The sequence below is a fragment of the Lagopus muta genome, chromosome 4 (genome assembly GCF_023343835.1).
Source record: "Lagopus muta isolate bLagMut1 chromosome 4, bLagMut1 primary, whole genome shotgun sequence".
NCBI lineage: Eukaryota > Metazoa > Chordata > Aves > Galliformes > Phasianidae > Lagopus > Lagopus muta.
The window spans coordinates 46,394,920-46,417,191 of record NC_064436.1 but is presented as its reverse complement, the minus strand read 5'-3'; the positions used below and the strand labels follow the sequence as shown (position 1 = coordinate 46,417,191).

The following is a 22,272-nucleotide window of genomic DNA, read 5'->3' as shown; positions in this document are numbered from 1 at the left end:
AAGTGTGTTACAACTTCAGCTTGCATTCACCACCAAAATTATCTCACTGGCCAAAAATCTCAGCCCAATTTCACCACCCCGCGCCAAGCTCAGGCACTGCATATAGAATAGAGAGGGTGATGCCCCTCAGTGACCATCAATTTTTGTAACAGAGGACAGGAGCTTCACTGCCTGTTTTCCCAGGTAGGGCAAAAATTGCATAATTCCCGTGCACAAAACAGTGCCAGGACAAGAAAATAGAAGTGCTTAACATGTTCCCCGGCTTAGAACAGTGTGGGAAGAGAAAAGGAAAAATATTTTTATTTTGTAGCAGAAATGCTAAGTCACAGCCTGAAATAGTGTTTGAGCATCTGGTAGGAAGGCAGGGCCAGCACAGGGGAGCTCAGGTGTATGCAAGGCACCTGAGTGATCAGAAGGGTGGAGCCAGAATCCACCCCTTCCCAGATCTTATTTAAGGGTTGGTAGTGAGGGATGGGTATCTTGCTTGAGGTTCCTGCCTACCTGAGGCCTTCTGAGAGTAAGTAGATTCTTTTGTTTCTATACTCACAGCTGCTGCATTTGGTTTTGTTCTCACTTGCTCAGCCTAGGTCTTTGCTGCTATGCTGTCATTGCTGTGAGTTCCATTGTGTTACAGTTGCTGTATTCCTTAAAGAATAAACACTCCATTTTCCTACTATGATGAGGTTCTAATCAGTACAATCTGTGTGATAAGGTTTATGTGCTTTTGCATAACTTTTCCTTTTTCTGTTATTTTAGTTTAAAAAAAAAAAAAAAAAAAAAAAAAAGGGGGGGGGGGGGGGGCAAAAAATAGCATTGTTTAAGCCTATAGTATTTGTATTTCAGCAACTCTTTTAAACAAGTTCCAGCATGCTGCGAGTCGGCTTGGTGTTCTACCTTAATGATTTGTTTTATTTCTTAAAAAATGAGGAGATTCTGATTTGTTCTGTCACATAAGAAAAGGAACAAATTCTTCCTCATTCCTCTCCACTCCAAAATATTTTCTTATATTTTAATTTTTAGATGTGATATGGAAGCGTTGAGGCTTAAATCCTCAAGAACTGTGTCCTTGGTTTTAGTGTGAAATGTACTTCACAGGTTTATATATATAAATAGTCACAACAAAACTGAAGTGACTTCTGGCCAAACTCCCTCAAGCAACAGAATGGATATGTTGATCATAAAGCAGCCTAGAGTATCATCCATGGCGTTAGGAATGTAAGCTGTAGTGCCCTTACATCTGAAATAATTGAAGAAGTTAGTTACATACTGAAATAAATGGCCTACTGAATCTCCTATATTGTATTACCCTTTTAGCAGTGCCACGCATAGATACCTTGGCTCACCTCATTCTTGTTTTGTTAATGTGCGTATGCCAAGAAGAGCTGGCCAAGAATAATGCAGAGCTACTTATGCTCATTCAGGGCCTAGTCAGCCTCTGAGCTGAATGCTTAATGTGCAAATGTAAATGGCTCTGCCCAGGACTCTTGCTCTATTTGCGATATTCTTTTGCAAGTCCTCTACTTGTGTGTATTTTCATATAGATTTCCTCTTGTCTGAGATAGGCAAACACAACAGCAAGCTCCACTGCAAACAGGAAACTCAGAGCAAAGAATGAGACCGCACAAAATAAACTCCAACAGTATGTAACAACTCAAGATAGTATTTATTCTTCAAATATTTATTTGTGTTGTAACAGTGCTTGAAGGCCAGGGCTACTTTGTGCTCACTGCCATGCAGACAAAACAACAAATCTCATCTCCAAGGGTAGCTGTAAAGGCAGACAAAATGCTCACATTTGTGTTTCTGTATCACTCGCTTGGGTCTGCAACACCAAAACCTTGGAAGAAATCTCATCCTTTCCTTCCAGACCTGAAGTCCCTGGAGCTCCAGTCCAGATCTTCTCTTATACGTGTATAGCTTACTGAATGAGGTACAAGAAAGGATTGTAATAGAGGCTGCAAAAAATCTACCTTCAAAAGCTAGGAAATGCCAAATTAAGTATGTAATAGCAATTTGGTTCTCTTAGGTATTGCATATGTTATGATACAAGACAATTTTTTTTTTTTCTCTCCCCTGGCAACCTTGGCCTCATTCAGTGCTGTTGGAGAAGTCTATGAGTAGTGCTTCAACATTCCATTTTAGTTGGCTGAAAGTATGGGCTATACTTCCCTTGCTGCATGCTCCTTCATCAATCAAAGGTCAGGGTGAAATCAGTATTTAATTTCTTAATGTTATGTGGTGGTTTTTTTTTTTTTTTTTTTTTTTTTTTTTTTGTATTTATGGTTTTGGGTACATTTATAACTTTTTTTTCTTCAGAAAATCCTTGGGGATGATTCTGCTTTTAAGTTACAGCTGAAAATCTATGGGAGGCTCATCTCACTGGGTGGGTGTTTACTTGCTTCAGAGAAACTGAGGTAGATTTCAGGGTGTGGAGGCAAGAGTGTCCTCAAGCACTCTTCTCCCCATTGTTTCTAGTGGCCTTCTTCAATCTCACCACTGGCCCACCCTATGTTTCCCCCCTTTGCTTTCTTTCCCAGTCTTTGCTTGGATATTTTATCACAGTCTGATCTCCTTCACAGTTTTTGTACTTTCATCTCTGAGCTCACAAGCCAAGTGACAAATTTTCCTTGTTTCTGTCCCTCCCTCATCCATTGTCATGGATGCCTTGACATCTGCAGGAGGAAACTTGACTGATAATTGGACTGTAGGGTTTCAGGATCTCAAAGACTAAACCAGATTTCCTGTAGTTTTTTTTTAAAACTAAGGCCCAGAACTGAAAGTAGTTTTCACTGGCATCCAGCTAATACTCCAGGGCAAGAATAGCTTTCTTACAGATATTCTTTTCTTCTTGTAAAATTCCCACATTTGAGAGATGCCTGAGAACAAACTGCCAGGAGGTCTTGTACATTTTCACTGCTGTAAATAAAAAGTACTTACCCTGAACTGCTCATAATCTGCAGAGTCTACGCTGACTTTTTTTTGGGGGGAGGGGGGGGAAAATGGACACACTGGAAGAATAATATCTCCATCTTAGATTATTGCATAAGAATTAGTGATTCGTTGCTTGTTTTTGAGAGCATTCTAGGTATTTGTTGATCTGGGTGCTGCTCTAGGACTTGCTTATTTCCCAATGCCATTTCAATACTAAGAATGCTAATGGGAGAGAAGACATGATAGAGAAACTGTATTGAGAAGTGTTTCAGGGAGAGTCTTAAAGCTTCCTGGGCATGATGTAACTTGAGTTACACTCCAGATATAACAGGTTATGTGTTGTTTTTTTGATTTAGAAAAATCTTGACTCAGTCAATGGACAGGTGAGAATTATATTAGGTCTGCTTTTACACTAAGAATTCTAGTGTTATTTGAATATTCCCTGCAATATTTGCTCAGCTGTGCCTTGTAATGCAGTAAGAGAGCATGTATTGAAATGAGCTTTCAAACAAGACCAAATCTTGATATGGAGCACCCCAGCTCTTATACAATCACAGAATGGCTTATGTTGGAAGGGACCTTAAAGAATATCTAGTTCCAAACTCCTGCTATGGACAGGATTGCCACTCATCAGATCAGGCTGCCCAGGGCTCCATCCAAACTAAATGCCTGCAGAGGTGGGTGTCTCTTCACACAAGCTCTCTACTTCCTCCCTAGCAGAGAATGAATGTCAAGTGGTGCCTGAAGCAAAGGTGAGGGGGAAATTTCTGCAGTGAACTCTTGTTGCAGTTGCCCCAAGGTGGCCTCCTTTGAATTTCAAGTGCCCACTGAGTGCCACAAGAATGACTTTGGTTAGTATCATGCACTGGGTGAAACAGTGAGAGAGCCCCACATAGGGTCCTTAGGTGTTCAACAAGCAGTGTCTGAGTCCACTAGTGCATTTGGAAAGTGCTTGAAGAATGGTTGTATGGCTCTGGTCTGGGTAGAAACTTTCTTAATGTAGAAAGAGCACATTTCTAGAAAGAGATGGGGCTGACCCAGGAACTTCTACATGCTGAAAGAATGTACTTGTCAGGTTGCCATTTAATACAATTACTAAGGGTGAAAGTAATGTGGCTCGAACTTGTTGGATTCACTTATTTCTTGGATATATCCATATTTTCTGTGCTGAAAACCTTTGAGTGAGTTACAGCTGCAATGCAGGATTTGATGCAAGCTGCCAAGAGCCTGCAGGCCTCTTGGCTCCTGTGTGGTCTTCTTCCTGCATCCCTGCACAACATCAAGCCTGTATGCTGCTCACGCGTCACATCCATTGCCTGACATTGCACACCAAAAGTTTGAGCAAATTTCCACATGGCAGAAACCTCGGTTGCTCAAGAGCATTTGGTTTTTCAGAGCCTATAGCTGGCTTCCCCCATATGTGTGGCTCAACTTCAGACATAGGTTTTACTTTTTTTCCCAAGGGTTTCACAGTCTTCTCTGCACTGTTCGGGCTTGAGACAGCAGAGGGCAGCAAGAGAAAGCAAAGACGGTTTCATAAGCTGGGCTGTGTCCTAAATTCTGACTCGTATGTCTTTGATGCGGTGGTTGCGAACAGGCCAGCACTGGGGCAAATGCAACCTGGCCTCACCCTGCTGTATGTTGCTGAGTGGATTTGAAGGGAAATCGTGCTGCTCTGGCCAGTTAACAAGGGTGCCATTATGATATTTTGTCACACTCATGTTAAAGAGTAATGAGTCTGAAATTAGCTCTGGTTATCATTCACTGGGCAGCAAAATGTACCACTTGCTAGGACTATGAATAAGTGATTTTTTTAATACAATCATGAGAGCTGCTGAATTGCATTCTTTCTCTCCTGTGCTCTCTCTGAAAAGAAATGGGTGTTTGGAAAATGTATTGTACTGAAGGACAAAGAAAAGGGGCTGTTGCTGCTGCTATGTTGTTCTTGACATGATTTTTCCTGTCATTATGCTTGTTTGTTCAGATGAATTTTTTATGTTCTAAACGAGCGCTTGCAAAACTCAGCATAATGTTCATGTTACAGATACTTATTTTGCCAACAAAATAATTGAGGAGGTTCACTCCTGTATGTGAGCAGCCACATTCATGGCTTCCAACAGTTTGATCCTCCATTTTGTGTATGCGTGCTGCACTTTCCAGTCCTTGAATGGAGCTGATAAGCAGAAGGGGGAAGGACTTTTTACACTGCCTGATAGTGATGGGACAAGGGCTTATGTCTTTAAGCCAAAAAAGGGGGAATTTAGTTTATATATTAGGAAAAAACTCTTTATTCAGACAGTGGTAAGGCACTGGCACAGGCTGCCCACAGAAGTTGTGTATGCCCCATCTCTTGAAGTGACCAAGGCCAGGCTGGATGGGACAATGGGCAGACAGAGCTGGTGGGTAGCAACCAGCCCATGCTGGAGTGTGGGAGCTTGATGTGCTCTAAGATTCCTTCCAACCTAAGCCATTCTATGATTACATGATCTGAGAAGCACGTGGGGGTGGTGAAGCAGGAGATAGAACGTGAAAAACAATGTAAAAGTACCTTAACTTGTAGTAAAATAATATGTTAGATAAAGAGAGTGCTTTAAGCTGGTTTGTGGTTTTAATTCCTTTTTAATTTCATAAACTGGTGTGGAGCACTGTTGTATATGCATGTAACAGAGTGAATCTGACTGATCTAGTTTCACTGAAACATGAGAAGTACATCCTAGCTTGAATTCTTGTAAATTAGCTGCTACTAAATGTTGTTCCCTCTAAGCGATCACAGGTGTGCTGAGATATATATTTTATTTTTATGGCTGCTGCCAGGCAGCCTGCTCTGCTCTGAGCCTGGGCCAGGCCCTGGCACCAGATGGCAGATGGTGGGGGCACTGGTGGGAGCACAGCCCTGTTCTGGTTCTGCCCCAAGCTCCTTGTGCAACATCTTGGTTCAACAGCCGGGCACTGTTCCATGCTGGTCGGGGGCTCTCAAGATGAGTTTTGCTTCTACGATCCCTCCAAACTGAATTAAATTCTTAAACACAAACACCCAGTAGAGGAGTCTGTGGTATTTAACAGACTTACCCATGCAATGTGATAGCACTCAGTTTGGTAGAGCACATTTTGAGTGAGTGCAGCAGGTAAGAGACACCTCCAGTCTGATCTAGTAAAATGATTTTATGTTCTCCCGTAATGCTCTCCAAATGCTGCTTTATTTTTTGTTGGACATTAGGAAAAATTTCTTGTCAGAAGAGTGGTTACACATTGGAACAGACTGCCTAGGGAGGTGGTGAAGTCACTGTCCCTGGAGATGTTCAGGGAATGCATAGATATGGTGCTGAGGGGCATGGCTAATGGACATGGTGGGAATGGGTTGGCAGCTGGAATAAATGATCTTAGAAGTCTTTTCCACCCTAATTATTCTGTGATTCTATAATAAATAGTCTGCTAAATGAGGCTGTTGCTGCTTCTATTCCTTGGTGATGAGCTGTGTTCAAAAATATGGACAGATTTCATGCCAAATATCTCCGTGTGGTTCAGTGCCATCAGATGTTCTGGAGCAGACAAGAGCCAGCCCAAACCATGGAGCTGCTGCTGGGAGGGAGCTGGCCCTGTGAAGCAGCCCACTGTCTTCCCTTGAAGCTCTGTTGTAGTGCTTATTGATCAAAGGCTTGCATCATGGAAGCATGCTCCATTTCACGTTATCCATTGTAGTTGTGATTTTCAAGAGACTTCTGGGATCTAAAATAAAGAAATGAAATATAATTTTAAATTAGATATGAATTTCTACCATTAAACAGTTCTAATGAAAAACAGGTAATGGACTGCAAGTTCTATTCCTTCATCTCAGACAACAGTGAATGCTTCTCATAAATCTGGTAATAAATTTGTAGATTAAATTACACATCTGGTAAACAAAATATGAGTGGATTCTATGTAGGGAATTTTAACTGTGTCCTGCTATCAAACAGAGGAACAAGTCCTAAATGAATTTGCAGGATTAAATCCATTCTAATATTGTGTAGAAATCCATGAAATATACTGCAGGCTGTATTTTGCCAAACTGACTTCTTTCTCTGTTGAAGATATTTTCCTTAATTATTTCCCTCCCTGTTTCCTCCCTGGAGTGTCGTTGCACAGTGAAAGCCTCTACGTGCCTGTTAGTGAGCTGGAAGAAAAAGCAGCGTACCTTTGCCTTTAGGCATAACACTGTAACTTCATCTTGTGCAATTAACTGCTTACAAAGTGTTTCTTTCTCTCACTGTTCTTGGCATATATTATAGATTACTTGCTGAAATCTGCCTTCTCACCTAGAGCAGGAGTCTGCTTCTTGGTAAATTTCCAGGACGCGTCACCCAGATATCAAAATACCTGTTATCATGAAAAAAATCCTTTTCCCCACCTGGATTTTCACAGTGATTGATTTTTCTACCAAAACACCTCACTGGAAGGTGGATTAGGGACTGGACTTGCCTCTTCTCCACATCAGGAAGCAAGGACTTGTAAGTACCACAACCTTTGGGGTTCCTCCCAAACCCAGTTGTCTTTATGACAGATTCTGGTGTGAAGCTTAATGGATCAGTCAGTAAAAGCAGCAACAGGAGTGTCTCTATGAGGCACATATGGCAGCCATGAGCTTTAGTTTTAATCCTGTCCTCACTCCCTCCCTACACAGGCTTGGTCATATCACTTGGGACAAGGTTTTCAAGCGTTCCCTAATTTTGACCTTGCCTGCCATTGCTCTTTACTTCTTTCCTCTTAGCACTCTCTGTGTAAGACTACTTTCAGCAGAAGAAGTTGGTGTAACTTATAAGTGTCAGGCAGCATCTTGGAAACCAGATCATAACTCATGGTTAATCCATCCTCCCTAAGTGAGGCTGAAAGCTTATTTCCTTACACTATCTTCACTGGCCCAGTCAGTTGTTTTTTTTCTGAAGCTATGGTCTGTCTCCCAGTGAATTAAGCTGATTTCTGCAACTTTATCATCACAAACACATCTGAATGGTCTCTGTCAAGTACAAAGAATTTTGCTTGTGGATTAACAACTTTATGCTGTGTTTTGGTCTGGTTTTGTTTAAAATCAAAGAAAAAAATCCTTGAATGAAGTTTTACAAAGGGACATGTTCAATTACTTAATACACTTGTTTTTATTAGCAGGCAAAGGGAATTTCAGGCCTAAGAACTCACAAACAGCAAGGGAGAGACGACTGGTGTGGCAGGCTATCTGGTTGGACATGCAATTCTTAAAGTGCTCCCAGAACCCCAATACCATAAAAGTTGATGTTTTTTTTTTTTTTTGTCCCAGGTGGGTACTTAACTGATAATGGAGTCCCATGTGATGTTCTCTAAGGTTGGGAGAACCCTATAGAAGGTAGCCACTTTCTGGTGCGGATGGAACCCATAAACTGAGCATGGGATGGACCAAATGGGAAATAATTCTCTTTCCAAAAAATTCTTTTTGTTCACCCGGTGATGGAAGCTCACCTGGGATCTTGTATTTGAGGCCAATGCTGTGAACCTACCCCATATTTTATTGTTTTGTTTGGTCTGAGGAGACACTGTTAAGATCTTCAGCCTTTCCAGCATTCTCACTGATCATCCCTATGTGCTCACTTCAATGAATGTTTGGTTTTGATTTACACTTTTTGTGACAAAAATGATTTCTAAGGCAGGTTTTCATTTAAACAGCCTGAAATACTGATGATTTAGACAAAACAAGAAACTGTCTGCTTATCCTGCCCCATTTCTCTCAAAACATGATGTGCAGATCTTTGGATTAAAGCTGTCCCCTTTACACAGCAGTCAGTTTCAGTAAAAACTCTGAGTAAATTGGAGTGGTGCCCATCTTACCAGGACACCATTCTTTTTCTTTCTATCTTGCTTCTTTTTCTCATCCATGGGAACAAGGATTTATTTGAATTTCTGAGTCTCTACAACTGACTTGGTACTAGACTGTGTAATTCTCCTTGGCATTTCATGGGTATTATAGAAAAGCCTCAAGCTATTCCACAATCACCATCATATAAGAAAAAAATATGACTGTAGAAATACATTGACTTTCAGAAATCAATCACAGCTAGCCCTTAATCTTAAAAATCTCCATGTTTTTACAGAATAACATGGTACATCTGTTCGTGTCTGGTGTGTCTTAGCTGCCTTAGTTCTCAGGTATTTCCAGCTCTCTTCATGGACGACTGAAACTCCTCAAACGAAGAGTCATGACAGTTCCTTAAGTTATTCAATGCCAGAATTCCTCTTTATGAGGAATGCTGGCAAGTATGCTTTCAACAACCTCGTATTGTTTCAGCTGCTTGGTTCTGAAGAGAAATTTCATGGCTCCTGGACCTTCTTGCTGTTTTTGTAATAGTAGTCCCTTCTTTCCCTATATTCCAATTCCATCTACTCAAGCATGAGCAAGTTTGAATCAAGTGTTGAGGGCAACAAACATTGCTTTGTGGATCTTATAGGCACCAGTGAGCAGATCAGAATTTAGGCTATAATTCCTGGATATCTCCAAGCTAGGTTTTTTAATCATTGCAGTGGGTCCTAAATGCCTTGGACAAAAAATGGGGCTACAATATTTGTCATCTGCTGGTTTGTCAGGGTCTTAAGGACATCAGATGCTATTAGGAAAATGTGGTTTTCTGGTGATAAAATGTACACCATTCATACTGCATGTTGAGATAAAATAAGTTTTTGATGAACTCTTTGAAAGATTTGAAGATAAAATATTGGAATTCCCCCTTTTTGCTTTCAGAATACTTATTGCTCTCTGCTTTGTACTACCAAAACAAGCCATAGTGGTGGGGCTGATCCCAGTGTGCTCTTTGAGGTGCAAGGCCATCATTTTGGGAAATAAAGACCCTGAAATATTAATGAGGCATTTAGATGAAGCTTTTTGGATCCTGCACAGAATTCCAGCATAGAAAGGAGCTGTGGAGAGCATACCAGATATTTCACATCCAAAGAATTAGGATTTTTCTACCTCTCCTTCTATTTTTCTGGATAGCAGAAGTTCTAATCCTGAATTAAAAGTAGGAAACTATGCAAACAGGATTTGGCTGTAAAAATAATAATAACCACATGCTGTGGGTGTGCTACAGAGTTTGCCCCATGCCATCTGTGCTATAAGGCAGGGTAATGTCCAGATTGACACGTATTCATAGATGTTTTCAATTACTCTAATGTCCTTGATTCTATAACATTGAGGCAAATGCACAAGTATCCTTCTCATGTTATTCTTTGTCCTTGTTCACTGTTCCTTCCTAGGTGAATCTAGTCCTTTTACAATCAAGACTGCAAAGAACTTCCAATCAAACCCTGGTTTAGGTATCAATATTTCATTGCATGTTTATGCAGATCCTGGATCAGTGAGATGCTAACATATGACTGGACTTCTTTAGCAAGATGAGGAGCAGTCTTCAGCTATATGATAAACAGATCTTCCCTTTTGTGCCACAACTGGTGTGGGGCCAAAGGAAAATGGCAGAATGCAAGAAACAAAATCTCTGTGAAACAAAATCTCAAAGAACGCATTGTGGTGGTTTTTCTGATGTCAGTGGTTTTGAATGAAGCAGATAATTGATATAAGAATGAAAGATAGAAATAATTATTTTTAAATGCTGAATGGTTATGCTGTGGGATGATTTCTCTTACAAACCTCTGTGTTTATGCACTTTTGAAAGTAGGAAGGGAAGTTCTCCTTTTGGATCTGAACTTGGCACTTGTGCTTATGAAGCCTTGTATTTACATCTGCTGACAGTCTCACTGCTTGAGTGAATCCTCTTCTGGGAGTGTGAAGATGCATTTCACTGGACCATGTGAAAATGTGTATTTGGTTGTGGGTGACTCAGATGTATTGGAACTGTGCTTTCCATTCCACCATCCTTCCTGTTGAAGATTCAGGAGTGTATGTTTTTATATTTGCTGTGCATCTTGGGTGTATCCATGTCTGACATTTATTCTTTTTACAGTCTGGATTATTTTGTCTCTCCTACTTTTGTTCTATTTCACCTCAGTTATGCTCCAGAAACATACTGGTCCCATAGGGATTAAAGTCAAGAAGAAAAACTAACTGAGTTTATGACTCACGTCAGTGACATTACACCCATTTGTTTTTATGTTAGTCCAAAGACCTTAGACTGAAACTCAGAGATTAAATTACATGCCCTGAGGAGAGAGCAGATGAGATCTCTGATCCTTGTCAGTGTAAGCTGAAGAAAATTCCTTTCTGATCCCCAATCTAACACAATTGCAGCCTGTGCAAGTAAGTAAAGCCTAACATTATTCTTATCTGCTATAGCTACTTTATCATATCCCTTGTTCCATGCATGATTCAAACTGTGCATAAGGGGAAGAGCTGACACTTCTGGCAGTATGGTTAGTTCCAGGTCCATATTTGGGCCACTTCAATGAGTGGATCAGTCATTGAGCACCAGAAAAATGCCTTCCTGGGCTGTGCAGAAGGTCGGTAGAAGCCTTGAAACCTTGAGATCTGATTTTGACCATTGTTCTGGTTTATCCCTGGGAATGTCTGGACTGGGCTGAGAATGCCCAACCTGAGCATAGGGAGGGGTCTGATACAGAGAACCCTGGTCACATGGAGAAGAACCTTTGGGTGGCCATGCTGGCATCCAGTCATCATCTCAGAGCCCATGAACTACCTCCATTGGATCAGTCTGATTTCATATTAAACTCTAATAGGATGAGATGCTGCCAGAGATGTCTTTGGGCACCTGGAACAAGAACAGGGCCAGATGATCTCTGTTCACAGGGGCTGCAGGACACCAGAGCCCTTTGAACCAGCAGCTTGGAATGAAGCTGAATTTCTGGAGGCCTACAGAATGGCACTGGCTTCCTCAACTTGGGGAGCTCATTTGTGCATTTTGTAATGATTTCCCTGTTCCCTTTCCAGGCAATTCAAGTATAAAAAAAGTTTCATACCCAAGCACAAGTCCTAAACCGTAAGCTATTTCCAGCATGAGGAAATCTGTACTCTCTTTCTTCCCCCAGCTCATTATAAATCTGTTATATAGTATATCTTATCTATTTGAGGAGCTGAGCAATTTCGGAATATTTTTGTGACCTTGTGCTCCTTTATTCCCACATCATTCCCAACGCACAGGGAAGGAGTGAACTTCTCCATAGTAGTTTTACTGGTGCTGTGTACTGAAATTGATTATTTTTGCTACCTCTGTTGTTTTCCTTTGCATTTATTCAAGGATTATGGTAAACTTTAGTAGTAATATTGCAAAGGGGAAGTTATCTTTAAGAGTATCACAGCTCTGAGTCTTTCAAGAGTGGCTATAATTTTTGTCCCCAAATCCTAGGTGCAGGCTGGATGATGACCATCTCAATTTACAATTTGGATTGCTGTCTCCATGATTCTGCTATCCTACTATCTTAAACTTAGCTGCAGTGGATACTGTGAGTAAATATCTTATGTTTCTAAATAAAATTTTATGTTTCTAAATATTATTTCATAAAATAATAGTGTTGGCTCAGAGACTGGTTCCCACGAAGCAGGCTGGAACGTCCTCAGTCACAAATACGTCTTTATCAAGACACGATGAGATTCTCTGATGAGGCAGTTCTTAGTTATTTTAATGTATGCTCTGTTATTTCTGCATAAAGTACTTGCAGACAAAATGTCATGTGCTCCAAAATCAAACACTTTGCAGAAATCCAAATAGACTATATTAATATGCATGACCTTGTCAACTGTGCTGGAGATTCCCTCTAAGAAAGGTAATATTTAAAGCCTTGATTTTCTGGTATACCTAACAGCATGAATGCTATTTGATTAAGCATGTGATGTACAGCCTGAGGCACTCCTAGCTAATGGTGCATGAAACTAATGCTTTGCTCTTACAACTTTGCTCTAATCCTGATTAAAGACCAGTATTAGCGCTTTGATGAATGACTGGAAGTAACTGGGTTTCTGAGTAGGCTGAAATCATCTTTGCATGCCATGATATACATTTTTGAAGGGCAATAGATGAAACTAGGTCACTCATTTACAAATTAATTTGTGTTTTAAATCAAAGAAGGCTGAGCTGTAAACAAGACTGTGACATATCCGGCCAGTGTTTCTTAGACATTGTCAATCTGTTTCTGTTTAAGACTGTCTGACATTTTTTTCCATTTTCCCCTGGTGACCCCACAGTCAGAGAAAATTTAGACGATTATGTAAAACTAGTCATTGCTCATTGTACCTAATTTCTTGTAGATTATTTCTAGCTTATTTCCTACCAAGGTGCTGGCTTGGAGACATCTGGGCTATTGCTGCAGTGCTTCAGTTCTTCTGCACTTTAATAAAGTGTACAGCAGGTCTCAGTATAGGTGAATGAGCAGAATTCCACTTGTATAAAGCTGTTTCCTGGATACTTGTGGTCTGGATTATTACCCAATTGTAAATTAAAATTCCATTGAGACAGATGACTCTAATTCTTAGAGCTGCGGCTGCAATATGATGTTATGTGTCTTTTGAACGGGATCTTTGTAATTAGAGTATGCCTTATCCTAAATGGATCAGAAGATTTTAGCCCAGAAGATATAAAACGAGTTTTTTTTTTTTTTTTTTTTTGTATCATTTCATTATCATTTATATTTATTCCATGTGGTGGTAGGAGACTTTCTGAAGGAGCTAGGAGCACAGCTCCTACAACACATGATGCCCTCTGCACAGCTCTGGTCACTCTGATAACACCAAGTCTATATGGTTTCAAAATTCTATATCTATTTTTTTGTGATGTAGTGTCACTGAACCAGATTTGTTGTGATCCAAACCAAAGATGGCTCTGCTGCCTAAGCAAGACTTGCCTGGTCTATGAGACCTGAGGCCAGGCTTGGAGCTAGCAGGTTACCTTCAAGAACTGTTACATAACAGTCAGCCTGTGACACGTGTGAGGCAACAGCACTCTAGCCATTAAGAGACTGAGAAATTACTTTGGAGCTATGGGAGACTAAATATGAAGAAGCAGAACTGTTGTCTTTGAGAGAGCATGGAACTTCTTCCTCACCCATGGCAGAGCCCACCATTCATTGCCATTGTGTCTGATAGTGAAATCACTGGGAAACAGAGGAGAGTTTCTGGAATAAAAGAGAAAGAAAGCCTAATGCAGCAGACAATTGTTGCATTGCAAGAGAAAGTTTGCTGAGCTTCCCTGGAAGCCTGGCTGTGCTAGCTCCACTGCTGGCTGTGGAAGCAGTGTCAGATGACAAATGTAGCATAACACAACGTTGTTTGCTCTGGGCTGTGTGCTTCCTGAACGTGATTATATGTCTGTGGGAAACAGGTTCCTTTGGCCTTTCTGGCCAGCTATGAGGAAGACAAATGAGATGTTGGGTATTATTTGTATCATGAGGTTTCTAGTTCAAATGTCATCCCAGGTGGCTTGTAACTAAATACTTTTACCATTTGATTAAAGCTCTGTCTTTAATATAAATTGGTCAGTGAAAAAGGAACTTATGGTTTTACCCCCACTCTTAAAAGAGATACCCACATCATAACATGACGATTGCCCCTGCATCTTGTCTGTGGTGGGAAGCCTCAGATAGAATCATAAAATCATTAAGCTTGGAAAAGACCACTAATATCACCTAGCCCAATTGTCAACACTTCACCACCATGCCCACTGACCTATGTCCCTCTGTGCCATATCTGCACATTTCTTGAATGCCTCCATGTGGAGAACTCACCAACTGATGGGATAATGATATCCAGGCTGGAATGGGCGTTTGAGAATGGAGGTAACCAAAGTACCATATCTACTGAGCACTGCTATACTGTTTGTGGTTCAGAATTTAAATTTCCATTTTTTTCTACTCTCAAATAGGATCTTTATTTTTATAATTTTCTTCTAATTAAGAAGGGATAAGAAACTTCCAGCTGTAGTGGAAGACTGATTCATTATATAGTAAAAGACAAATCTGGACTGGATGATCTTGTAGGTCTTTTCCAACCTTGGTGATTCTGATCCTCTGTGATTCCCCCAGTATAAACAGTTGTAATCTTAAGGGGGGGGGGGGGGGGGTTCATCATCTGAAAGACTTCCCCATGAATTTGGACAAGCGAAACCCAAAAGCCTGTTGCAGTCCAGACTAATTATTAGCATGCTAGAAAACTAGCTTTGGCCTCTTGGCAATGATGTATGATTGCATTATTTGAAGCCTTAGTTTAAGGAGAGGAAGTTCCTCATCAATGAGAACAAGTGCAATTCCTGTTCTTTGGGCACTTTCTCATAGTTTTACTGAGGCTTCATAAACTTCACTTAGTATGAGTGATGAGATGATTCTGTAAGGAATAATTCCTGAAAAGGTCTCCTTTTCTTTCCCTATCCCTATGTAATTCACAGAATGGTTTGGGTTGGAAGGAATCTTTATGTTTTCATTCTTCATGCCACGGCAGAATGGCTGAGATCTGAGAGCTACTGCTGTGAACCAAATGCTGTATAAATATTTAAAAGAAATACAACTGAAATAGAAGCTTTCCCACATAACGCTAATCCATCATTTCTCCTTGTATGTGGAAGGTGTTTCCTGCATTCACCTTGGGTAAGAGACCACCTTCATGATTCTGAGCTGAAAAGCTGAACACATTCCTGAGTTGCAAACATCAAAGACTTCAGTAAAAGTTTGCATATTTGCTCATATGTTTCAGATTCCTGCTGCAGACTGCAATGTGACAGGAGGAAAAAAAACCACACAGAACCCAAACCACTTAGTAGCAAGTTGCAGCAAAACCCATCAAAGTTAACTTTCATCCTGTTCTCGACTTTTCATTAGTCAAAGTCCCTAAAATTATTTTATATGCTGAAGAGAGATATGATTGTGTAAACATGGGAAGAAATCTTTCCTTTCATAAGTAGAAAAATATGGCATTTACTAAATGTTGACTTTTCTTTAGGTAGTCTATAGTAAATTTGAATTGGTAGTAAAATTAACTGAAACCCAGTACTAAAGAGCAAGTGGGTGGTCTAGAAATAAAAAGCAAACAAAAAAATACCCCACAAAACACATAAATATGAATTGATTAAAATTATTTTAGAGTCTCTGACAGAGTAGAAGACTTAGTTACATGACAATTTGACTTTTTGCCACTGACTATTCTGCATAGCATAGCAATAATGGTGGAGATATCTCAGAAGCCTTGATGCAGAGAAAGGTCTGAGAAATCCCAATGAATTCAGCATCCCAACATTTATCAGGAAGTCAAACATATTCTGGACTGCTTATAATAAAGAGAAAACATTATGGGAGGTTTCTGAAGACATTTATTAATTTATTGATAAGAAAAAATACAAAGGTGCCCTTCCCCGCTCCTGGATAAAACTGTGAGAGCAGTGGTAATGTAATCTGTGTGTTCTTGCTTATATCTCACTGAGGAGCAATCTGAACTCTTCACAGTTGAACTTTGCATGGTAGGGAGCAGTAAGAAACAAAAATTATTGGTTTCTATTTAGTGCCTGTCCTACAAAGGCACATGCAAAAAAAAAAGTTTTGTAAACATTACAGTTGTTTTAGTACTAACTATTGGACTGTTTGATAATGTTTGATATAATACTCTGTGAGAGTTATGGAAAATCAGTTGTCTCTTTCCATATCTGTTACTTATGCTATTTATAACTCATTTTTATTGTTATTCAAAGAAGATAAAGCAACCAGCTGAGTGATGGGTTTAGTGCAGACATTTCTTTGGTGAAGGGGGATTCATAAAGATAAATTGAATCAAGCATTAGTCAGAGTCTGCAGACGCAAATGAGCAGAAATGACCTATGTATGAATAATACATGGACAATTGTCTAACTATTCACATGAGGCAGATTTGCTAACTCAGTATGTGTTTTGTAAGGAACTTTGAACTAGATGATGTCCTTTTTCCCTACTCCATATCATGAACCCTACCAGATCTGAAGCCTCGTGGGAGAAATGTTTTGCTATTTGAACATGGGCCTTCATGTAGATATCACAACTGACCATTACACCCTTTTTACAGAAGTGACCAAAATCTTTAGCTATTGGATTTCCCCAGAGGTGAAGAAGAAACTGAAATGTAGCTCACACTGCAAAGATCAGATTAGTCTCTAAGCATCAAGTTTAACTCTCAAACGACAGAAATTCACAAAAAGATGGCGAGCAATCCAGCAAGGTAGCACGTTCAGGGTTTAAAAGCCACCATTGAGTGAAAAAATGTTGAAAGGATGTAGCAAATCTGGGAGTATAACTGACAGACCTATGTGCTCTTAAACATCTCTGTATGTTTGGATATCAAAGGACAACACATTCTGCAGTCATAAGAATGGCTGTAGCTGACATATCTTGTGAGGTTTTCTCTGGCCTGACTTCTTTCTAAAAGACTCACATTTCCATACGTTTGCTAAGAATGTGGACCAAACACTTCTAAAGGTGTGGCTACCCTGACTGAAATACCCCAGTGCTTGAAAACCTTTGCATGGAAACATGAGGACAAATGCTTTCCTCCAAGTGGATGGGGAAGGATGGCTGGCACAGTGAGCAAGGGATAGCATCAGATCCCTAGCTGACATGTGGACACAACATTTTCTCTTTAGAGAAACAGGCAGAAAACTTGCTTTCCAGCAGGAATGCAAATAGATCTGATGATTTCTGCTCATCTACCATGTGTTTTGAGGAGTTCCACAAATCTTGTCAGTCTCTGCTGTTAAAAGTTAGACCTGTAGAAGGCTCTGAGAACACCTTATTCTGTATTTCAGGAGGTACAACCCACCTCCTCCTTTTAGCTTTCTACTTCAGCCTCGTGGTCGCTCCATCATACTGCTGCCTGCTCTGGTGCTCTGACTCAGAGCCTTTGCAGAAAATTTATTTAGGATTGAGACAATTTTCCTTGTGACATTATTATTGCATTAGTGATCTGTAATTCAGACTTTCCCAGCCAAGCTATCCTGCTTCCATTTTCCTCCTGGATCTGGTGGAGGAATATGGGATCACTCTTGGAGTGTGCCATGATCTGACACTGACCTCTGGGCTTGGGTGGCAGCACCCAGAAAAGAGAGCTGCACAACAGGCTTAATGGGATACAAAGGTCAGAAAAAGTTGGTTGAATTCTGACCAGGACAGGTTGGCTTGAGACCACTCAGCTGTAGGCTATTTTTGCATCAAACTAGTGATGAAGTGAGAGAGAACAGAGCAACTGTCTCTCTCTTAATATTTTAATACATTGAAAGATTATGCTGGCAGCAGACTTCAAAATCAGTAAGAAAATGACTGTTGACACAGAGGGAGCAGCAAATGGTCCCCTTGTTATCCAGCTACTCATGGCTAACACAGCTGTGCACAAATAGCAGAATAAATGAACCAGCCCTCTATGTCGATTATGCAGTCTGTGGGTTAGAACAAGTTGGTTTGAAGGGGATGTTCTGTATTTCATCTGTGTTTGACTTTACAGATGCTCTCCTGTTTTCAAATGCATCTATGGCAAGGACAAGCTTTGAGATTATTTCAAGAGCCAAAAGCGACTCTGTGGAAGTTTCCTGATCCTGTTGCAATCTATCAAAAGCAACAGATATGCTCATGCTTTTTCAGGAAGAGGCACAAATGTTTTCCCCTCAAGGCATCCAAAACCTCTATTCAGATTTAAAATGAGCAGAATGATGGCTTATGAAATAAAATAAAACACCAGGAGAAACAGACACATGAAGGGGTTAAGTGGTAGGGTCAGAAGAAAGATGAGAGCCATTGTATTGATTTCACGATAAGCAAATGATGGATTTCACAGAAAGGATTAGTTACTATGAACTTCACAATCCTGAACGATAAAGGCTTGACTTTTGTCTAAATTGTGAAATTCAGATATAGATTGATGCTTTCCGTGCTCTTTTCCCCCAGAATTGTTGAATCTAGTCTGGATTTTTATCTATCCTGTAATAGCAATGGAATCTAGCATTGAAATTTAGATCTCGATGCAAGTACCAGGTAGAACAGGGCCATATTGGATAAAATCAGACTGTGATATTCTGTCCTCATGTTCTGTGGTCAGGTTTTCTATTACATCTAAAAAAGGAAGAGAGTGTCTGTGTATGATAGTTATCAGCACTGCACAAGGGAATAAAGTGATCATTCAACAGCGTATAGGCAATCTCAAACATCTGTGCCTTGAAATCCTCACATGCTCTCACAGCCTCTTGTAGTCTGCTACACTGCTACATCAAATTTCACCTGAGCATACTTACAGAAAGCTTCAGGTACCAATAAATCAAGTGTTTCTTTTGGGAATGCTCATTATGCATATGTTGTGTGCTCTTGTTTCCCCATTTTCTTCTTTCAGTTGTCCAGGGGAAAGGAAATGCCCTGGATCAGGGGGCTTTTTTTTCACTTCATGGAGTAGCTTGACACTGATTTGAGCCTAGACTGTGTGACTCACTCCTTCCTTTTCTATAATGTGTACCAAATCTGCTTGCATTGCATGAAGTTCAAAGTATGCTGCTGCAGACTGTGGAGAAGATTTAATGCATGTAAACCAGGTTTCTTTCAGAGAATAATGGACTGGAGATAGGATACAGAAATTAAATTGTAGGAAGTCTGACTAAAGTTTTGTTGAATATAGGCTCAATAGTTTATGTTACATTCCAAATAAGCTGTAAGCAGTTGGTAAGGATGATGTTCTCATACCCAAAAATTTAGCAGAGCTTATAGTCTCTACTGCAATTGCCTTAGGAACAAGCATGTTCATCTGTGGGCAGAGGTGTGATGTGACTGTGTGCCTTTTAGGTGTTTGCATAGGCAAAAATAAGAAAAACTTATTCCTTAGAGGACCAAATGGGCTTTTCATCACTTCCTTTGGAGCCATACATCAAGGGAGTGCATCCCTTGATTTTCTTATAGGTGCTATAGTTATATACATGCAACAGATAGCAAGCAGCAAAATGCATGAAATTCAGTTTCAAGCTGTAGTTGCTTCTAGAGTGCGGGTTTCCTGCTATAAAACATGTCTTTGAACAGTTTGCAGGTGAGAGGAATTTCAAGCTTGTTAAACATTACAACTGTTTTTTTTTCATGAACAAATAATGAATTTGCTAGGGCTATAGTTGTCTGTGCAGGGACATTCCTGCTAATCATTTACTGGTAGCAATTCATGCTAATCACGAGTTTGTTTCTCTAGTAGGGGAAGATTTTGCATTATATACTCCTTCATAAGATAAATGCTCTATCATATACTTGTTTGCATTCAGATGGTGTTTATTCACTCTTTCAACAAACAAGTTCCTATGGTGAAGAAATGGCTGATGGAGCTCTCTTTCCTAAATCTCAGTTTTTCCCTTTAATTTTTTCAGATTAAGATAGACTAGCAACTGTGCCTTCTTCAACAAAAAAAAGCTCCTGGTAACAATATGAATTATTAATCTCATGAAAGAACAAGGAGAACACGACGGAGCCAGAAAGAAGGGGCATAAGGGCCAGGATTTCACCACTAGAGAGTGTAATTCTACTGTGTAACTTGACCTTTAAACTGTTTCAAGGTGGAGAGCTTAGAAACATACAGCAGTTTGGATAGAATTGCTTGAAATCTTTTCTGTGGGCCTTGTAGCAAAAGACGCATCAGGGGAGCACTGCATCATTGGGAGATTAATGCATTGCTTCCTCCTGCATTACTTACCATGACTTCCAGGATGCATTCTGCAAAGTAAGATGTATGTAAAGTGGAATGAAAGCTTATCTTGAACTTACTCTTGAAACAGATGGTTATGCACTCAAATTTGAATTTCAAGCATTTTAATAAAAGAAGGGAGCAGAAAAGAATTTATGTATTTTTCATTTTGTTTTCAGCTGTGTGTGTTCTATCACTATGCATTTCCCTTGGGTTGATGCTGCAATTTTTAACTTAAAGATGGTTCTTTGAAAATTCTGCCGTAGTTTCTGCTGACGTGGCTCCAAAACTGCACTGCCTTGCCATACAGATCAGACATTTAATTATTAGAGAAATAGGAAATTGAATCTTTTGCATATCTGAGATGTCAATTCTGTTTAAGGATATGAGGTTCAAGGGAAATTCTTCACCAGATGTCTACTGCCTGCCCACAGTGACATCTACGCACAATTCACACAATTTTAGGTCACTTTCAGTTGTATCACACTCTTGGGCCCACTGTATCTCACTTGTTAAGCTTGAGACTCCTCTGCTTTGCTGCAACTCACTCCTTGCAGCCCAAAGGATGCAGCTGCAACTGGCAGTCAGAACCAATTAGCAATTAGCACCTGCTGGAGGATTTGAGCCTCAAGGGAGTTCTGGAAGCTCATAATGTAGGTCTAGATACAGTCTAGTGCTGGTAGAGGTCTTTTTCAAACTGGTTTCTATCAGAATTGGAAGCACCAGAAGGAGTACTGAACCTATGGTAAGTCTGTTTACTGTACTCTGGGGTTGCACTGTTGAGGGACTGTTAATGGTTTCCCCTTATGTGTATAAGTTTCTGTGCAAAAAGTACAGTACTGGTACTCTGAATTTCATAGGTTTAGTAAGAAGATGACTAGATGATGTATGCTAACATATAATTTGCCATAAAGTATACTGAGGGAGAGTTTATATGGCAAGTTCAATTAGGTGCTGTCATTGAGAACCCGGGAAAGGGTCATCACAGATTTTATTACTTGAACTAGACCTTGAATGTTGTTGTGCCTCTAGCAACAGCCTGAAACTTATGTCTTGATCTTGAATCCTGTGAACCTAATTCATTTCTAGTGTTGCTATGCTGTTTTTAACTTTTTAACTGTTTTGCTGTAGGGATGAACCCATCAGATTCTAAAGCTTTGCAATGAATTGAAGTATATGTAAACCAGTACATTCATTAGTGTTTTCAAAGTTTTTCTCCCTTCTCCTTGCTAGCAGAGCTAGCATAATGTGTATATATAAATGTACATGTAACCTAGGAATTATCTCAGCTATACATGTTCCAAAGGATGTGCTGTTCCATGGCTGACCATTAAAATACCAACCCTATTATGCTCAAATGTAGCTTTTAGGCAGTGCAAAGCATTTAAGAAAGAATGGATATTAAAAGTGAGTTTTATAGTTTCCATGGTGATTGTACTGAAAGTAGTAACAATACACTTAAATATGTTTTCATTGAGAATATCTTTAAAAGCACTTGTTTGGCTTAGTCTTGCTGTGTTTACTCTACAATTTGTCCTAAAACTCTGGTTATTATAAAATGGAGCTAAAATGACATGGCTGTATTGTTCAAACACTTAATCAGAGCACCAAAATAGTTCAAAGCTTGTTGTTCAATGTTTTTATCATGTTTGAAATACACACTGGAGTGGGAAAAGGTTCCAAAAAGTCAGCAACATTGTGATTTAAAATCAGTACCACAGTTTCACATTAGG

General features: G+C 39.9%; 1 long non-coding RNA gene across 1 annotated transcript; it reads left to right on the top strand.

Moving 5' to 3' along the window:
* Positions 1 to 496: 496 nt before the first annotated feature.
* On the top strand, positions 497 to 20,405 carry LOC125691760 (uncharacterized). The gene is made up of 3 exons (XR_007376236.1): positions 497 to 517; positions 12,246 to 12,342; positions 20,226 to 20,405. It is a non-coding gene; the product is annotated as an uncharacterized LOC125691760 (long non-coding RNA).
* Positions 20,406 to 22,272: the final 1,867 nt, after the last annotated feature.